Below are 20,039 nucleotides of genomic sequence, written 5' to 3'. Positions count from 1 at the left end.
TGCCTCACTATGGGAAGGATGTGGAAACCATTGAAAGGGTGCAGAGGAGATTTACAAGAATGTTGCCTGGATTGGGGAGCGTGCCTTACGAGATTAGGTTGAGTGAACTTGGCCTTTTCTCATTGGAGCGACAGAAGATGAGAGGTGATCTGATAGAGGTGTATAAGATGATGAGAGGCATTGATCATGTGGATAGTTAGAGGCTTTTTCCCAGGGCTGAAATGACTAACACGAGAGGGCACAGTTTTAAGGTGGTTGGATGTAGGTACAGAGGAGATGTCAGCGGTAAGTTTTTTACTCAGAGAGTGGTGAGTACGTGGAATGGGATGCCGGCGACGGTGGTGGAGGCGGATACAATAGGGTCTTTTAAGAGACTCCTGGATAGGTACAGGCAGCTCAGAAAAATAGAGGGCTATGGGTAACCCTAGGTAATTTCTAAAGTAAGTACATGTTTGGCATGGCATTGTGGGCCGAAGGGCCTGTATTGTGCTGTAGGTTTTCTATGTTTCTACGAATAGGCTCAAAGCTTCATTTAACAGTTCTTCATAGAGCGGGCACAGAGCACAGCAGTTGGGGCAGTCTTCATAGCCATGGAGAGAGGAGTGACCATCGTGGAGCTCGACCAAAATCGGCTCTTGTCCCAGATCCTGACATCCTGTCTTTTCAGGCTTTTTCACCGTGTGTTTCGACATATATGTGCAGAATAAAGCTAATCTTATTTCATCTTTCTTGCTCTCTGGTGGGAACCCTCCCTACAATATTTAAGTTATTATCTATTTCTTCCACTCTACACACTTGGCTTGTTTTGGGGAGAAAGGGTGGGGAATGCCAGAAGTAATCCCACATGACCTGAGCAGCAGCCCGATACAAAGCTGAGAATACCCAGCGTCCTACGAAAGCTTCTTTCTTGACTTCCTTATCAGGAAACCACAATGAGTGTGGATCGGAAATAACATGTCCTCGCTGATAATCACACCTTAAGGATGTGTGTTAGTGCTGCAATGTTCATGACTTCATGGCTAGGCACAGATCAAACGCAGTGTATAAATTCATTGATGACACAACTGCTCTTGGCAGAATCACAAATAGTGATGAGGAGGCATACAGGAATGAGATCGATCAGCTGGTTGAGTGGTGTCACAACAACAACTGTGAACTCAATGTCAGCAAGACCAAGCAATTGACACTGGCCAGGAAGGGGGAAATTGTGAGAACACACAGTCAGCAGTGGAAAGGTTGAGCAGCTTCAAGTTCCTGGGTGTTGACACTCAGAAGATCTATCCCAGGCCAAACTTTTGGTGGAGTTACAAAGAAGACACCAGTAGCTGTATTTCATTATGAGTTTTTTGAGGAAATTTGGTATGTCATCAAAGATTCTAGCAAATGTCTACATATACATCATGGAGAATGCTCTGGTTGCATCACCATCTGATATGGAGATGTCAATGCACAGGACCAGAAAAACTCCAATATGGGCACGAGCCTCCCCACATTGAGGACAGCCTTAAAAGGCAAAGCATAAGAAGGTGGCGTCCATTGTGAAGGACCCTCACAATCCAGGACATGCCTTCTTTCATTACTAACATCAGTTAAAAAAATCTTCAGTAAAATTTTAAGTAATTTTTTAAGAAACTAAATAATAATGATAAATAAATAAGCAATAAATATCAAGAACGTGAGATGAAGAATCCTTGAAAGTGAGTCCATAGGTTGTGGGGCTAGATCGGTGATGGGGCAGTCAAGTTGAGTGAAGTTATTCATTCCCCCAGCATTTTGTCTGTTGAGTGGACTAGGCCTCTATTGTCCAGCCTTCAGAAGAATGGGAGGTGATATCATTGGAATTTACAAAATTCTTACAAGCTGGACGCAGGAAATAGTAAACACAAACAGGAGAAAATATGCAGATACTGGAAATCCAAAGCAGCACACACAACACGCTGGAGTCCTGAAGAAAGGTCTCGGCCTGAAACGTCGACTGTTTACTCTTTTCCATAGATGCCTTCTGGCCAGCTGAGTTCCTCCAGCATTTTGTGCGAGTTGAATTTTTGTGGATGCAGGACGAATGCTTGCCCTTGCCGAGGAGTCTAGAAATGATAGGCCAATGAGTCAGATGAGGACACATTTATTCACTCAGAGAGTGGCAGATGTTTGGAATTCTCTAACCCATTCAAAACAGATAGAAAGATTTCTGGATATTAAGGGAATCAATGCTGGACAAAAGACATTGAGGTAGAATGTCTCAGTGGATGTGCATGGGGACACATCCAGAAGTGGCTGATGGCTTTTTCCTAATTTTGGTTTTTATAGAATGTAGGACAGTACAGCACAATATGGGCCCTCTGGCTCAAGATGTGCTGATCTATTTAAACCTACTCCATGATCGTGGGCAACACAGTATTGTAGCAGTTAGGGTAACACTATTGCAGCACCAGAGATTGGGTTTTCAATCCTCACTGCTGTCTGTAAGGAGTTTGTACACTGTCCCTGTGAATACGTTAGCTTCTTCTGGGTTCTCCAGTTTCTTCCAACATTCCAAAGACGTGCAAGTTAGGCTTGGTAAGTTTTGGGCATGCTATGGTGGCATCGGAAGCACGGCAACACTTGTGGACTGCCACCACCACCTCCCTGTTGACACAAACGACGCATTCCACTGTATGTTGTGAAGTCTCAACACACGTGACAAAGCTGATGTTAATCTTAAAAGTCCAACCCTTCCCATAACCCTCCATTTTTCTTATGTCCATGTGCCTATCTAAAACCCCTTTAATGTCCCGATTGTATCAGCCTCTGCCACCATCCCCAGCAATGCATTCCAAGCACCCACCACTCTGTATAAAATATCTATCTCTGACATCTCCCCTAAACTTTCTTCACTCTCCTTGAATGGATATCCTGAGTTATATAGCAGCTGTATAGAAAATAGGCCCTTCAGCCCATCTTGACTATGTCATCAATACTGTCTAAATTATAGTTGACACCTTACTGACAGCAGCAGGAATTGAACCCAGATCGGTAATTGCTGGTATTGTAAAGCATTGCACTAACCACTACGCTATCTTACCAGCTCCTACCCTCTGCTATGCCCCTACCTTGTTGTCCCTACTATCTCTGTTCTTTAACTACCGTATTCATTTAATAAATGAGGAACGTTTCAGCTTGGTAAATTGGTAACTGGTTTATTACTGAGGGACAGTTGGTTTTGCATACCACCTGTATAGTTAATTTCATTGCAACAGTGATGTAGTCCAAGAGAAGGCAGAGAAAGGGCAGTGCAGGGAGACAAAAGGGTGCAAAGCCATACTGAACTAGACTGTGAGACCAAGATCCATCTCATTATACTAGGGTTCAAAGATCAACGCTCCCTTATATTCAAAGTTTGTGTTTGTTCATATATGTTCATTTTTTTGCAAGGATCGTTTTCTTTCAGGAATTTATAGGAAAAATGAAATACAATCATATTTTACAAAAAAACTATTAATAAACAAACACTGACAACCAATGTGCAGAAGACAATCTATGTAAATAAAAATAATACTGAGGACATGAGTTATAAAGAGACTTTAAGAGCGAGTTTGTAGTTCACAGAATCAGTTCAGAGTAGTGGTGAATCAAGTTATCCATGGCTGCTTCAGGAGCCTGAGGTTGTAGGGTAATAACTGTCCCTGAACCTGGTGGTGCGGCACCTTTTGCCCAACGGTAGTAGTGAGAAGAGGCTATGGTCTGGATGGTGGGGGTCCTTGATAATTGATGTTTCTTTATTGTGGCAGTGTTCCATATAAATGTGCTGAATGCCGGAATTTTCAGTAGCCTTATAACAGCTAGAAGCTGTCCTTGAGCCTAGAGGTACGACCTTTCAGGCTTTTGTATCTTCTGCCCAATGGGAGGGAGGAGAAGAGTGGGTGGGTTATTTTGGCTGCTTTACCAAGGCAGTGAGGAGTATGGGTGAGAGTCAATGGAGGAAAGGCTGGTTTTCATGATGTGCTGAGTTGCATCCACAAAGCTCTGCACTTTTTTGTGGTCTTGGGCCATATGAAGCCGTGATGCATCTAAACAAGATGTTTTCTCTGGGCATTTATAAAAATGATGAGGGTCAAAGGGGATATGACAAATTTCTTTAGCCTCCTAAGGAAGTTCAGACATTGAGCTGGAGTCTACATGGGTGATCTAGAACAGGCTATTGTTGATGCTCACTCCTAAGAACTTGAAACTTTCAACTCTCTCAACCTCAGGACCATTGATGTAGACAGGAGTATGTGCACCACTCCCCTTCCTGAAATCAATATCCAGCTCTTTTGTATTGCTGATTGTGAAGGAAAGTTTGTTGCTACATCAGTCAATGAAAGCAAGCATGCAGGTATAGCAGGCAGTGAAGAAAGCTAATGGCATGCTGGCTTTTATAACAAGAGGAATTGAGTATAGGAGTAAAGAAGTCTTTCTGCAGCTGTACAGGGCCCTGGTGAGACCACACCTGGAGTATTGTGTGCAGTTTTGGTCTCCAAATTTGAGGAAGGACATTCTTGCTATTGAGGGGGTGCAGCGTAGGTTCAGAAGGTTAATTCCCGGAATGACGGGACTGTCATATGTTGAAAGATTGGAGCGACTGGGCTTGTATACACTGGAATTTAGAAGGATGAGAGGGGATCTGATTGAAACATATAAGATTATTAAGGGATTGGACATACTGGAGGCAGGAAGCATGTTCCTGCTGATGGGTGAGTCCAGAACTAGAGGCCACAGTTTAAGAATAAGGGGTAGGCCATTTAGAACAGAGATGCGGAAAAACTTTTTCACCCAGAGAGTGGTGGATATGTGGAATGCTCTGCCCCAGAAGGCAGTGAAGGCCAAGTCTCTGGATGCATTCAAGAGAGAGTTAGATAGAGCTCTAATAGATAGCGGGGTCAAGGGATATGGGGAGAGGGCAGGAACGGGGTACTGATTGTGGATGATCAGCCATGATCACAGTGAATGGCGGTGCTGGCTAGAAGGGCCGAATGGCCTACTCCTGCACCTACTGTCTATTGTCTTTTGACACCACATCATTTGGATCCAAGCATGTACTCCAGCTTTTCAGTCAGTCCGCTACCATGACATCATCTGTAAACTTGCAGATGGAGTTACAGCAAAATCTGGCAACAGAGTCCTGAGTGTAGAGAGAGTAGGGGGTTGAGAACACAGACCTATGGAGCAGCAGCTTTGAGGATAATCACGTCAGAGGTGTTGTTGACAACCCTTACTGGCTATGGTCTGATTGCTGATTATTACAGATAATGGGAACTTCTCAGAAAACAGCTGCAAATTCATGTTCACAGCTGCAGGACTCACTCCTTTGACTATAACATAATATTTGAACAGTTCTGACCCATAAACATGGGTTCCATATAATCAATTATTTTATGCCATCATCTTACATTCTTTCCAACTAGGTAACTGATGAAGCTGTGTTCAGCCTTGAAGATTTAGTACACCTTATACTAAACTTTGCATTAACATTGCATTTGTGGCTCTGTAAGTTATACGATCTTCCACTTGTACAACTTACCTCACTGCATGGGCAGCCAGGTACTCACCATGGTAATAAACCTAGGATGGGCTGGCTTCAGCCATGTGACTTTAAGCCCTTATCCTTCACTACGTATTATTTAATGAAATTACTTCCTGTGCCTGTAAACAGTGACTTATCTCATTCTGAATACCCTGTGTGTTTCCTGAATGACTGTCTTCGAATCACATGAGGCTACCCTCAGTGGCCACTTTATTGGGTACCTCCTATACATGATAAGCTGCCCACTGAGTGTCTTCTGTAGTCCATCCACTTTAAGGCTCGATGTGTTATGCATTCAGAGATGCTCTTCTACATACCACTGTTGCAATGCATTGTTATTTGAATTCCTGTCACCTCCCTGTCAGCTTGAACCAGTCTGACCATTCTCCTCTGGTCTCTCTCATTAACAAGGCATAATCGCCCACAGAATTACTAGTCACTGGATTTTTTTTTCCCACACCATTCTCTGTAAATTCTAGAGACTGTTGGGTGTGAAAATCCCGGAAGATCTACAGTTTCAGAGAAATACTCAAATCACCTTGTTTAGCACCAACAATCATTTTATAATCCGTCACTTAGATCACATTTCTTTCTCATTCTGATATTTGATCTGAACAACAACTGGACCTCTTGACCATGTCTGTGTGCTTTTATGCATTGAGTTGCTAACAAACGATTGGCTGATTTGCTCTAATGAGGTGTACCTAATAAAATGGCCACTGAGTGTATACCACAGAAGAAAAGTATTGACCTGTTACAGCCATGTTTGCCAATAATAATCAATTCCACTTTCCAGCTCTTCATCTTGGCATTATTTATTATGATTCTTCTTGAATTCTCCTTGTTAAGTGCGTTGACTGATTTTGCTTCCACCATCTTTTTGGGCAGTGAGTTCCAGTCTCTCCCTAACTGTTGAGTGATTGTATTTCACCTACTCCCTCTATTTCTTTTAATAAATCAATATCAGTAGTTTTTTGGTTTTTCAATTCCTCTTCCCCCTACCTAGACCTCTCAGAATACATAGCAGTTAAATGCACCTCAGACAGATCTCCTTGCTTGTGTTAGAAAACAACTACAGCTTTAATGGTGCCTGTTTGTACCTAAAATTCTCCAGCCCTGGTAACCTACTCAGAATATTCTCTGTACACAGTCAAGTGCCACCATATCCGTTCTGTGATGTGGTGACCAGAAATTACACTGTGCTCTAGTTGTGAACTGTAACGTTTTATATATACTTGTTGTGACTTCCTGCTGCTGCATTCAATGGCTTGCAAATAAAAGCATTCAGATGTCATCTTAACTAACTTATTCACTTGCTTTGTCCACCTTCAGGGATCTGTGGAACTACACTGCAAAGTCCCTCTGTTCCTCCAAACAACCTCATTGTTAGGGTCTGGAAGCTTGACCCGGAGAGCTATGTTGGTTGGAGTCAGGGCCTTGTGCTTTGGCTCTTGGTAGGGTCACCCGTGCCAAACAGGTCAAAGAGTAGAGACGAGACTGAGTGTGGTCCTCCAGACATCCTCGTATTTCCTTGCTTTGTTTGCAGTCCCCAGATGCATTATATTTTACTTCTGTGGATGGAGTTCCATTTGTCATTCCCATATCCATCAAACCACCCCAGCACGTTTAATTCCAATTCATTATCATCCACTACAAAATGCCAGATGTCACAAACTGCAGAACTCCACTATATTGTGCTTTAAAAAAAAGGTGCCTTTATTAATTAAAGCAATGAGTTCAAGAGGAGTGCAGCAGAATGACCTGTTGAAGGGTCTTAGCCCAAAACATTGACTGCTTATTCCCTTCCCTGGATGCTGCCTGATAAGCTCCTCCAGAATTTTGCCTCTTGCTCTGGATTTCCAGAATCTACATTATCTTTCATGTTATTGAGTTCAAGAGTCATGAAGTTATGGAGAGAGTGCAGAAAGGTTTACCAGGATCCTCCCTGGATTAGAGGGCATGTGCAATTGGGAGAGGGTGGACAAATCAGAGTTGCCCCACCCAGGGTTTGTGTGCTTAGCCCACGGCTCTGCTCTCGCTACTCTCATGACAATGTGACATCATTCATAGATTTGTGGGTGGCACCACTGATGCTGATAAAGTCTCAAATGACAACAAGGAGGTGTACAGGAGTAAGGCAGATTGGCTGGTTGCATGATTGTGGACTCCAGGAAGGGGAAGTCGGTCCTCACTGAGGGGCTAGTGTTGAAAAAAGGAGAGCAGGTTTAGGCTCCTGGGTGTCAACATTTCCAAGGATCCATCCCAGCCCGACCCATCAATGCGATCACAAAGGAGGCGTTCCAGTGGCTCTATTCGTTGGAGCTTCAGGAGATTTGGTATGTCAGCATTCCTACAGGTGTACAGTGGAGGGCATTCTGACTGGTTACATCACAGTCTGGTACGGAGGGGCCAATGCACAGGATCACAAAAGGCTGCAGATACCGACACAATCCTCTCCACCATCATCAAAGCATGAGTCCTTGAGGCAAAATGATGACCCTCACCATCTGGGACAGACCCTCTCCTCGTTACCACCATCAGGGAAGAGGCAGAAGAGCCTGAAGTATCACATTCAAGGGTTCAGGAACAGTTTCTTCCCCTCTGTCATCAGATTTCTGAACTACCAGAGAGGATTAAATAACTTCATATTTTCTGTCTTGTGCAACTGTGCCGGGGACACAGAATATATAAAAAATGAACTGCAACTTGTTTAGCATACAGTTATAAAATGAAAAAACTTTTGCATTTCTATCGGGTCTTCCATGATCGAGAAATGAAAAGAAGTGCTTTCAAATTAACTAGCTTAAAAGAGTAAGTATTGTTACAATGCAGCAGACGTAGTGGCTGACTTGCACACAGCAAGATCCCACAATCAATGCTGGTGAAAAATTATTCAGACACCAAGAGTAAGGTCCTGGCTTTTCTGATGCTAAAGGAGTAGACAGGCTCTTCTCTTTTGGACGGAGCTAAGATGGTGACAAATGGCTGCTTCTTCATGAGCTCCTCTGCGGAAACAGCTTAAAATCCTTCCTGAAAGTCTCTTTTTTGCCTTTCAAGGTGGCTGGGGTTCTGTTGATCCGCAGCAGCACTCAGACTGTGCTTTTTCACAGTGGATGAGTTCCTGTTCTTGGAGCTATCCGACCGGCCATTTTCTGACATTCTCCAGGAAGATGTCAGGGTGCAGCCCCGTGAACGATTGATTCCAAGCTGCTGCCGCTGACTGAGGGGTCGCGGGAGAAGGAACATCAAGATGCTGTGGACCGAGATATCATTCTCTCTCTCTCTTTGACTGGTGAGTTTGCTGCCGATTCTCAAGTCAGAGAACCATTTGTGTTTGATGTGAGGCTGTTACATTAATTATTTATCCAAAAGATAGATCTGCAATTCCCTTGTTTCTGCACAGAGATGCCTCTCTAGCTCTCCATGTTTCTTAAGTGGGATACAAACCAGAGCCTATAAACACAGGGATTAGACAGCTTTTAACCCAGCCAGAGCTGATTAATGACTGACTTTTTACAATGCTCACCTTCAATGTACTGAAGATCCAGATAGACCACCCAGGTTTGATTCCCGGTCCATGTTGACTTAGATTATGTAAGCAACAGCAGTAACATGGTCAATGACCGTTACTTTTTTGAGCTGACGTAGTCAAACATGTACTTTGACCAGAGTCAGGATTGTGTTAATCTTTGTAGCAAGGTAATGCACGTGGGCTCATAAACTGTTCAGAAATCTGATGGCAAAGGGGAAGACACGGTCTTTGAAGATATTCTCGGCACTGGGAAGGTTAGTACCTATGATGGAGCTGGTTGAGTTTACAACCTCTGCCGCTTTTTCCAGTCCAGTGCATTGGCCCTTCAATACCAGACGTTGATACAACTAGTAAGAATAGTCTCCATGGTATATTTATAGAAATTTGCTAGAGTATTTGGTGACAAACCAAATCTCCTTAAACTTCTAGTGAAATATAACCAACTTTCTTCTTGAACTCCCTCCTTCCTGAAAATATTCTTGAAAACCTTATCCGCCCTCTCTTGACAAACTTCACATCCTTTTTAAAGTCAGTACCAGAACTAGACACAACATTGACCAAATTATGTTTTAAGTTCATCATAATAACTTTGTTGTTTTTTATTGTATTTATAGAACATCCCAAATGCTTTCGGTTCACTTTTCAACTCCCTTTTAATGATTTATGAAAAATGATCCTGGAATATTTCTGTTCCTATCTCTTGTTTGGAATCAGAATCAGAATCAAGTTTTATATCACTGGAATCAGTCTTGAAATTTGTTGTTTTGAGGCAGCAATACGAGACCATGGATCTGCACCTGGAATGGTTTCCAGGGTGCAGGCCTGGGCAAGGTTGTATGGAAGACCAGCAGTTGCCCATGAAGCAAGTGTCCCCTCTCCATTACCCTGATGTTGTCCAAGGGAAGGGCAAGGGCCGATTCAGCTTGGCACCATTGTCGTCGCAGGAGTTGGCAGAATGAGGTCAGACTGCCTTAGGGACTCCAGCTCCGGGTTTGTCCTCAGGGTTTACTCCTGAAGCCTAGAACACATAACTTTAAAAAAAACTACAAATGTGACAACATGCACGCCAACCCCTGTGGTTTAGACACTCTACCTCTCCGGAACATGGGTGGGTGGCTCAGCCTCTTTAAAGATTCAGGCCTTTTCAGCTAATTGCGGCCATGTTTTGGTGCCAGGATGTTAATATTTAAAGAGTAGCTGGACTGAGGTGCTGGCACTCAGTCATCAGCTCAACTTTGGATTCTCATCTAGCATCTAGTTTAGAACCCTTTCTTCATTTCAGTCTTGTGTTATGCCTCGATCTCGTCTGGGATACTCCAGCACTTGAGTCTGAACCATCCTCACCTAGGTCTCTGGTCACAGTGTGATAGAAAGAAACACAGACCCAGTGGAGTATCAGAGCCTCTTGTCAGCTGTGGCTAGCCACAGCGAGAAAATTTCTATTCAGAGCCTGGAGATACTCGATCTCCAGGTCGCCACGTGCCAACTATTGAAAGGGGAAGCCAGAATTGCTTGGGTTGAGGCTGTCGGTCACCTGCAGAGTCAGTCCATTTTCAGACTCTGGAGAGATTTGGTGGTGACCCGTGCTTTTGCCGCAGCTTCCTCACTCAGTATTCATTGGTGTTTGAACTCCAGCCTTCCCAGTTCCCTGCAGAGCACAGAAAGATAGTCTTCATGACCTCTCTCCGGACCAGGAGAGCCCTAGCATGGGCCATCCACAGTGAGAGCAGAGGTCAAAGATTTGCTTAGATTTGAAGGAATTAGGGTCTCAAGATGGCGCTCATGGAGTAAACCGCATCTAGGCTTTGCTCCAAACCTTTTACGTCTTTTTAACCTACAAACACCCCTTCAACTTATTCTAAAGGGGTCTAAACATACAGAATTCTTCTTTTTAAACTATTTGAATTATTCTCAACTTGCTGAAATGTCTAAAGCAAAAGAACCGAAACAGACGAAAGAACCGATAACTTTAGAAACAGTTGTGAAGCTTATAGAAGTCAAATTTGAAGATCTGGAGAAAAAAATATTCGCAAAGTTTTCACAGTATGACGAACGTTTGAAATCACTCGAAGAAAAGTTCCTGACCCTTTCACTGGAATCACAAAAACAACAAGCAAGTATTTTGGCTCTTGAAGAAGCCGCTCTTAAGAAGGATCGTATAATCGGAAAAATACAAGAAGAGCAAACTTCGACGTTCCAACAGATGGATCGCTATAAAGTTAAAATTACTGATTTGGAAAAGCACTCTCGAAGACAAAATCTCCGGTTAATTGGGATCCCGGAAAAATTTGAAAGCGGTGATCTTACCATTTTCTTCTCTAAATTTCTAGTGGATGTCCTGGGCTCAGAGGTACTGGATAATCCTCCGATAATCGATCGGGCACATCGGGTATCACGATTTCAGGCAGATTCAAGTCTGAAACCACGACACGTAATTCTCCGAATCCATTATCCTCATATCAAAGAACGTTTGATCCGGGCAGCTCGTAAAAAAGGCATGATAACCCATCAAATTTTTAATTTTCGCATTTTGGAGGATTATAGCCCAGAGGTCTTACGGGCTAGGCTGGCTTTTAGATCGGTCATGTCGAATTTTCACCAGAAAGGCTACAAGCAAGCGCTGCTATTTCCAGCACATCTGAGAGTCACCCTTCAAGATGGATCTGTCCGGCTGTTTAAATCGCCAGCGGATGCTCAAGTTTTCCTGGAACAATGACATTCTATCGGGCTGACCAATGTAATCTAGCCTATAGATTTGGATCTGTTATAGATTGACGTTTGGTTTTTTTTGATACGGTTTACATGTATTTCTTACATACGGTTAAAGCTCTTTTTTTTGCTGGGTTTATTCTGACTTTATATTTTTTTTATATATTATTAATCTACTAGCGTTGAAAATAACCTATTAGGGTTTTTTCTTCTTTTTTGCTTTTCTTTTTTTTAAATCGATATACGCTCTCTCTTACACTTTTAACATTTGAATATTAAGATTGGGGAAAAAAAATAAAATGGCGTTTCTTCTTCCCGACAGACTCCAGTGTTTGGCGCGTCATAACTGTTTTGATGTGTTTGAAAGTTTTAAACTTTCATTTATTGTTTTAATTCTTTTTTTTTTAACCCTTTTGTTTATATACATTTATAACACTAATTTTATATTTTAACTTTTGCTATATCAACCCTTTTTTATAATGTGGGTTGTTTGTATTTTTTTTAACTTTGTTACGTTCGAGTTGCCGTCTTGAGACAAGGGGGTAATTTTAGTATTAGATCGCTCGCTTGCCTCTTTTTGGCTTTTTTCCTGGGGTTTTGAGGGTGGTGGGAGGGGGATTTTTCTTTTTTTTCTTTTTTTTCGCTTGCTTTTTGCTTAGTTTTATTTCATGGGCTTTTATGAAACTACAAAAATGGCTGCGGTGCTGTGACTTCCGGTTTCCCTTTGAACTTACTTCCTTCTTCTGGGTTCATGAGTTCACTTTTCTTTCAAACTTATATGTTAACTGTAATATATATTGTCAATATGGATAAGACTATTAACTTTGTTTCTTGGAATACTAATGGTTTAAATCATCCGATCAAACGAAAAAAAGTATTCAAAGTATTCCATAGAATGAATGCTAATGTTATTTTTGTACAAGAGACTCATGTAAGGAAGGTGGATAGTCAGCGGTTGTTTAGGTTTTGGAAGGGCCAACAGTATCACTCAAATTTGCAAGCCAAAGTGAGAGGTGTTTCTATTTTTATAGACTCATCAACTGCTTTTATACATCATGAAACAATTTCAGATCCGCAAGGTAGATTTTTGCTTATTACTGGTTTACTTTTTAATCAAAAAGTTGTTTTAGTTAATGTTTATGCTCCAAATACTGACTGTCCTGAATTTTTTAAATGCTTATTTACATCCTTTCCCAATCTGAATCAATATAGATTGATAATGGGCGGGGATTTTAATTGTTGTCTATACCCTTTGATGGATAGATCCAAGCCCACTCAAACTTTTCCGAATAAATCGGCTTCTCTTATTAATTCTTTTATGATTGATTCAGCTATTTGTGAAATTTGGCGTTTTCTACATCCTAATGACAAAGAGTTCTCATACTTTTCCCATGTGTATCATAATTATTCAAGAATTGATTACTTTTTCATTGATCAGCATTTACTTACAGATGTTATGGATTGTAAATATGACTCTATTACTATATCTGATCATGCACCTTTGAAGTTATCTATTAAGGTGACGGATTCATATATTAGTACTAAAGGTTGGAGGCTTAATCCTGTTTTACTGCAGGACTCTGACTTTGTTAACTTTATTAAACAGCAAATTGATTTGTTTTTCTCAATAAATTCTACAGCAGAGATCTCTAGTGGAATTTTGTGGGATACTTTTAAGGCATATATTCGTGGACAGATTATTTCATATTCTGCCGGAGTTAGGAAACGAACTAATTCTAAAATATTAACATTAGTTGATAAAATTAAGGCAATTGACAAGATCTACTCATTGACCCCTAGTAAAGAACTTTATAAAGAAAGAGTGGAACTTCAAATGGAGCATAGTTTATTATTAACATCCTCGATTGAAAGTCAGTTAATTAAATCGAAAGCTCAATTCTATGCATATGGAGATAAGTCTGGTAAACTACTAGCTAACCAATTGAAAATTGTTTCGGATAAGCGACAAATTACTAAGATTCGCAAACAAGATGGTACTTTGACGATTGATCATAAAGAGATAAATAAAGCCTTCCAAGATTTTTATAATTCCTTATATCAATCAGAATGTACTAAGGACTCTTCTATAATGAATGAATTCTTAAGGAAATTGAATATTCCAAAAGTAACTGTTGAGGATAGTGTATTTTTGGATACACCTATTACGGAGTCTGAAATAGAAAAGGCTATTTTCTCAATGAACTCGGGTAAAGCTTCGGGTCCAGATGGTTTTTCTGCAGAATTTTTTAAATCCTTTTCTTCCATACTTTCTCCTTGGCTTTGTAAAATTTTTAAAGATGCATTAAGTATAGGTAAACTACCACAATCTTTTTATGAAGCTTCTATTTCCTTAATTCTTAAAAAAGATAAAGACCCTACTGAATGTGCATCCTATCGGCCTATATCTTTGCTGAATACTGATTTTAAGATTTTTAGTAAAATTTTGGCTATTTGATTAGAAAATATATTGCCTCGGATTATTTCTGAGGATCAGACTGGATTTATTAAAAATCGCTATTCATCTTTTAACATTAGAAAATTAATTAATATTGTTTATACCTCTTCATCTAAAATCCCAGAATGTGTCATTTCTTTAGATGCCGAAAAAGCATTTGATAGAGTCGAATGGTCATATTTATTTAATACATTGCAACATTTTAATTTTAGTTCAAAATTTATATCATGGATTAAATTAATATATCAGAAACCTTTAGCTTCGGTCTTCACCAATAATCAACATTTTCATATGAATTAAATGGTCTGATCCTGAACCTTATTGTTACTATCCTGAATTGTGTGGATGGAGGTTGGGAGTCATCGGCACTACTGTATGTATTTAACATTATGCAATTGCCCATGTTGGTTAGTTTTTTTTTAGTTGTTTTTTTTTGGGGGGGTTTTCTTTTTTCTTAATTCCTTTACATTAATACTATGAGTTTGGGAGACTTTATGTATTGATTAATACATATCTGATTGTTAATTAATCTATTATGTACTCTCAAATGTTTTGTACTTATATTTTACTTATGTTTTTCTTAAAAATTAATAAAAAGATTTGAAAAGAAAAGAAAAGATTTGAAGGAATTAATGAATAGTGTGAAGAGGGTGTTTCACTATCTCACTGGAGCAAACAGCGGCTCACATGGTATTATGAATGTGCATCAGGGTAGTTGATCAGCAACTGACTACGCTATTCAATTTTGGACTTCGGCCGATGAGAGTGGCTGGAACAGAGCTTTGGCCACTCTGTACTGCCACAGACTCTGAATGCTTGGTGTTCCCACCCCCAGACTCTCCCGACACCAGTGGCTGACGAGGAGGCAGACTTTTGTCCTGGGTAACCTGGAGTCCTACCTCCAAGGGCAGCCTCAGAAGTTGTCCTCAGAGGGAGGTTTGGGGGTAGTTGCAACATCCAAACCAGTCAAAATCCCTTCTGTCTACAAGGGTTTGGAAGAAGTCTTCAGCAAGGGAAATGCTTCAACTCTTCTACGGCACTGACCCTACGACTGTGTTATGTACCTACTGCCTGGTACTTGCCCTCCTCGGGTGCTCTCAGGCCTGGAGAGAAGCGTAATGGACGAATACAGAAAAGAAGTTCTTGCCATGGGATTCATTCGACCCTTCATCTCACCAGCCAATGCAGGCTTCTTCTTCGTACTGAAAAAGGACAGGAGCCTGTGGCCAGGCATTGATTATAGGGGGCCAAATTTCATAACGGCCAAGAAGTGTTACCCTCTTCCACTCATGAACACGGTCTCCAAGGGGCAAGAGCATTCTCAAACCTAGACTTGTGGATTGTGTACAATCTGGTCCACACAAAGGAGGGCAACAAGTGGAAGCCGACATTCAACACACCAACAGGGCACCATAAGTACCAGCAGTTTTCAGGCCTTTATAAATGTTGTGCTTCAGGGTGCTCTCCTTAAGCATGCCTTCATCTACTCGGGAGATAGCCTAATCTTTTCGTACTCCATGGAGAAGCACATTGCTCACATTAGAGATATCTTAAAGAGGCTTCTCGATCATGGACTTTATGTCAAGCTGGCGAAATATGAATTTCACGTAACCATGGTTTCATTTTTGGGTTTTATCAACTCTAAGGGCAATCTCAAGATGGGCCTTATTAAGAGACAGGCAGTCAGAGATTGGCCACAACCATCCAGTGTGAAACAAGTCCAAAGATTCCTGGGAGATGCCAACTTTTACTGAAACTTCAGTTCAGTGATGCCCCTGCTGATGGTGCTAAGAGATCCATGGGTCCTTTTGTCTGGACTACTGAAGCGGAGGCTGCTTTTGCAAAGCTCAAACAGTGTGGTTTATGACATCTCCCATTTTGGTTTCACGTAACCCGGACCTCTACTTAATCGTGGAGATGGACGCCTTGGGCATCGGAATGGGTGCAGTGCTGTCTCAATGGATAATAAACCACACCCATGTGCGTTCTTCTCTAGGCAGCTGTCCTTGGCAGAGGTGAACTACGACATTGGAGATAGAGAGCTGTTCACGGTCAAGTTGGCTTTGGAGGAATGGTGTTACTGGCTTGAAGGGCCAAAGAACCTCCTTATTGTATGGATAGACCACAAGAACCTGGCTTATATTCAGGAGGCCAAAGGATTGAATTTCAGGCAGGCCAGGTGATCTCTCTTCTTTAACCGTTCAATTATGTCCTGACCTATTGCTTGGGGTCATTGAATCAGAAACCAGATACCTTGTCTTGTCAGTTCGAACAACCCGAAGGAGAGCAGCAGCCTACCACCACTTTTTGCCGTTTAGGTGACAGTGCCAAGCCAATCTGTTGGGGAATCAGCACACCTGTTCACAAGGCCCAGGCACAAGGGGAGATCTCGAAGAATGGTCTGTTCGTCCCAAGTTCCGTCAGGTCTCTGGCGCTTCAAAGGGCACACACGTCAAGAAGGACCGCTCACCCAGGGATAGCCAGGACCCTTGAGTTCATCAGGAGAAGATACTGGTGGCCTTGAATGGCTAAGGAGGTATGACAATATGTGCAGGCATGTGATCTACGCACCTGGAACAAGAAGCCCCACACACAGCCTCAGGGGCTCCTCCAGACAGACCACGGGCGCACATCTCCACGGACTTTGTCACGGGTCTTCTGCCTTCCAAGGGGAAGAGCATCATTATGGTAATTGTAAATCGTTTCTCAAAGGCCTGCAAATACATTTCCTTGGACAAACTACCGTCTGTGGCGGAGACGGCCGAAAATGTCAATAACCAGGTTGTCAGGGGTCTATAGATTTCCTGGAGACATTGTGTCAGATCAAGGTCTTCAGTTCACGTCGTGTGTTTGGAGGGCATTCTGTATATTGATTGAGGCAACAGCAAGCCTTTCCTCTGGGTTTCATCCACAGTCCAACGGCCATATGGAGTGGGTGAATCAGAAGATGGAATGGACCCCAAGATGCCTGGCCTCAGAAAAACCAAACAAGTGGTGAGATCATTTGATGTGGGCACAGGTCACCCACAACCTTTTACAGCATTTGATATATAGTGTGTCCCTGTTCAAATGCTAATTTGGGTATTCTCTGCCAATCTTCTGAGCAGGAGGCCACGGTTGGTGCTCCTGTGGCTAAAGATCTTGTCCGACGCTGCAAGGGTCCTGCCGAATATATCAGTGCTGTCCCAATTCTGCTCACCAGACCTGGAATATCTAGCAGTAAAGTGCCGTCCTTCTTACTTACCACGGGAGTTCTCTGGGGTCATTCTGGTAGCAGTTTACATTCCATCTCAGGCCAATGTCAAGCAGGCTTTAGATGATCTGAGCAATGGGATTAACATGCACGAAACAGCCACCCTAACGCCTTCGCCATCGTGTTGGGAGATTTTAACAAGGCCAGTCTAAAAAAAAATTCACTAAGCAACTACCATCAGCAGATCACTTGCAATACCAGAGGAAACAACACACTGGACCACTGTTACACTACCATCAAGAATGCCTACCGGGCTATTCCATACCCTCACTTCGGGAAGTCTGATCACCTAGCTGTACTTTACTCCCTGAGTATTGGCAGTGATTGAAAACTGCAGCACCAGTGGTGAGGACCAAGGAGGTTTGGACAAGAGAAGCACAGGAGCGCCGACGGGACTGTATTCAGGGATTCATCTTCGAACCTGGATGAGTATGCTGCAGTTGTTACCGACTTCATTAAAACCTGTGTGGATGAGTGTCTGCCCACAAAGACTTACTGTACATTCCCGAACCAAAAGCTGTGGATGAAGCAGGAGGTATGTCATCTGCTGAAGGCTAGATCTGTGGCATTCAAGTCTGGTGACCCAGGCCTGTACCAGAAAGCCAGGTATGATTTGCAGAGGACTATTTCAAGGGTGGAGGGATAATTTTGAATGGGGTTGGAGGCAACAGTGGATGCACGGCGACTCCGGCAGGGACTGCAAGACATTACTTCCTACAGAGCAAAACCCAATAGTATGAATGGCAGTGATGCTTCACTACCAGATGAACTTTGAAAGGGAGAACACAACTACAGCTGTGAAGATCCCTGCTGCACCTGATGACCCTGTGATCTCTGTCTCAGAGGCCGATGTTAGACTGTCTTTAAAGAGAGTGAACCCTCGCAAGGCAGAAGGTCCCGATGGAGTACCTGGTAAGGTTCTGAAAACCTGTGCCAACCAACTAGCGGGAGGATTCAAGGACATTTTCAACCTCTCACTGCTACAGTCAGAAGTTCCCACTTGCTTTAAGAAGGCAACAATTATACCAGTGCCAAAGAAGAATAATGTGGGCTGCCTTAATGACTATCACCTGGTAGCACTCACATCGACAGTGATGAAATGCTTTGAGAGATTGGTTATGACTAGACTGAGCTCCTGCCTCAGCAAGGACCTGGACCCATTGAAGTTTGCCTATTGTCACAATAGGTCAATGACAGACTCAATCTCCATGGCTCTTCACACGGCTTTAGACCACCTGGACAACACAAACACCCATGTCAGGATGCTGTTCATCGACTATAGCTCAGCATTTAATACCATCATTCCCACAATCCTGAATAAGAAGTTGCAGAACCTGGGCCTCTGTAATTGGATCCTCAGCTTCCTAACTGGAAAACCACAGTCTGTGCAGAATGGTGATAACATATCCTCCTTGCTGACGATCAACACTGGCGCACCTCAGGGGTATGTGAGCCCAATGCTCTACTCTCTGTATACACATGACTGTGTGGCTAGGCATAGCTCAAATACCATCTACAAATTTGCTGACGATACAACCATTGCTGGTAGAATCTTAGGTGGTGACGAGAGGGTGTAGAAGAATGAGATATGCCAACTAGTGGAGTGGTGCCGCAGCAACAACCTGGCACCCAACGTCAGTAAGATGAAAGGGCTGATTGTGGACTTCAGGAAGGGCAAGATGAAGGAACACATACCAATCCTCATAGAGGGATCAGCAGTGGAGAGAGTGAGCAGCTTCAAGTTCCTGGGTGTCAAGATCTCTGAGGATCTAACCTGGTCCTAACATATTGATAGTCATAAAGAAGGCAAGACAGCGGCTATACTTTATTAGGAGTCTGAAGTGATTTGGCACGTCAACAAATACACTCAAAAACTTCTATAGTTGCACCATGGAGAGCATTCTGACAGGGTGCATCACTGTCTGGTATGGAGGAGCTACTGCACAGGACCGAAAGAAGCTGCAGAAGATTGTAAATCTAGTCAGCTCATCTTGGGCACTAGCCTACAAAGTACCTAGGACATCTTTAGGGAGCGGTGTCTCAGAAAGGCAGCATCCATTATTAAGGACCTCCAGCACCCAGGGCATGCACTTTTCTCATTGTTACCATCAGGTAGGAGATACAGAAGCCTGAAGGCACACACTCAGCGATTCAGGAACAGCTTCTTCCACCCTGCCATCTGATTCCTAAATGGACTTTGAAGCTTTGGACACTACCTCACTTTTAAAAATATACAGTATTTCTGTTCTTGCACATTTTTAAATAATCTATTCAATATACATAATTGATTTACTTGTTTATTATTATATTTTAGTTTGTTTATTTTTTTCTCTCTGCTAGAATATATATGACATTGAACTGCTGCTGCTAAGTTAACAAATCTCACGTCACATGCTGGTGATAATAAACCTGATTCTGATTCCTTTAGCCCCACCGCCCAGGTTGGCCGAGGGGGAACTGATCTTCATTGTAAAAAGAAATCTGGATTCACAAACTGTTTGGAGTTTTTGGCAGTTCCTCGTGGAGACTGGGAAGGATTTGGGCCCAA

Source organism: Hemitrygon akajei, chromosome 23 (assembly GCF_048418815.1).
Source record: "Hemitrygon akajei chromosome 23, sHemAka1.3, whole genome shotgun sequence".
NCBI lineage: Eukaryota > Metazoa > Chordata > Chondrichthyes > Myliobatiformes > Dasyatidae > Hemitrygon > Hemitrygon akajei.
This window is presented reverse-complemented; position numbering follows the sequence as displayed.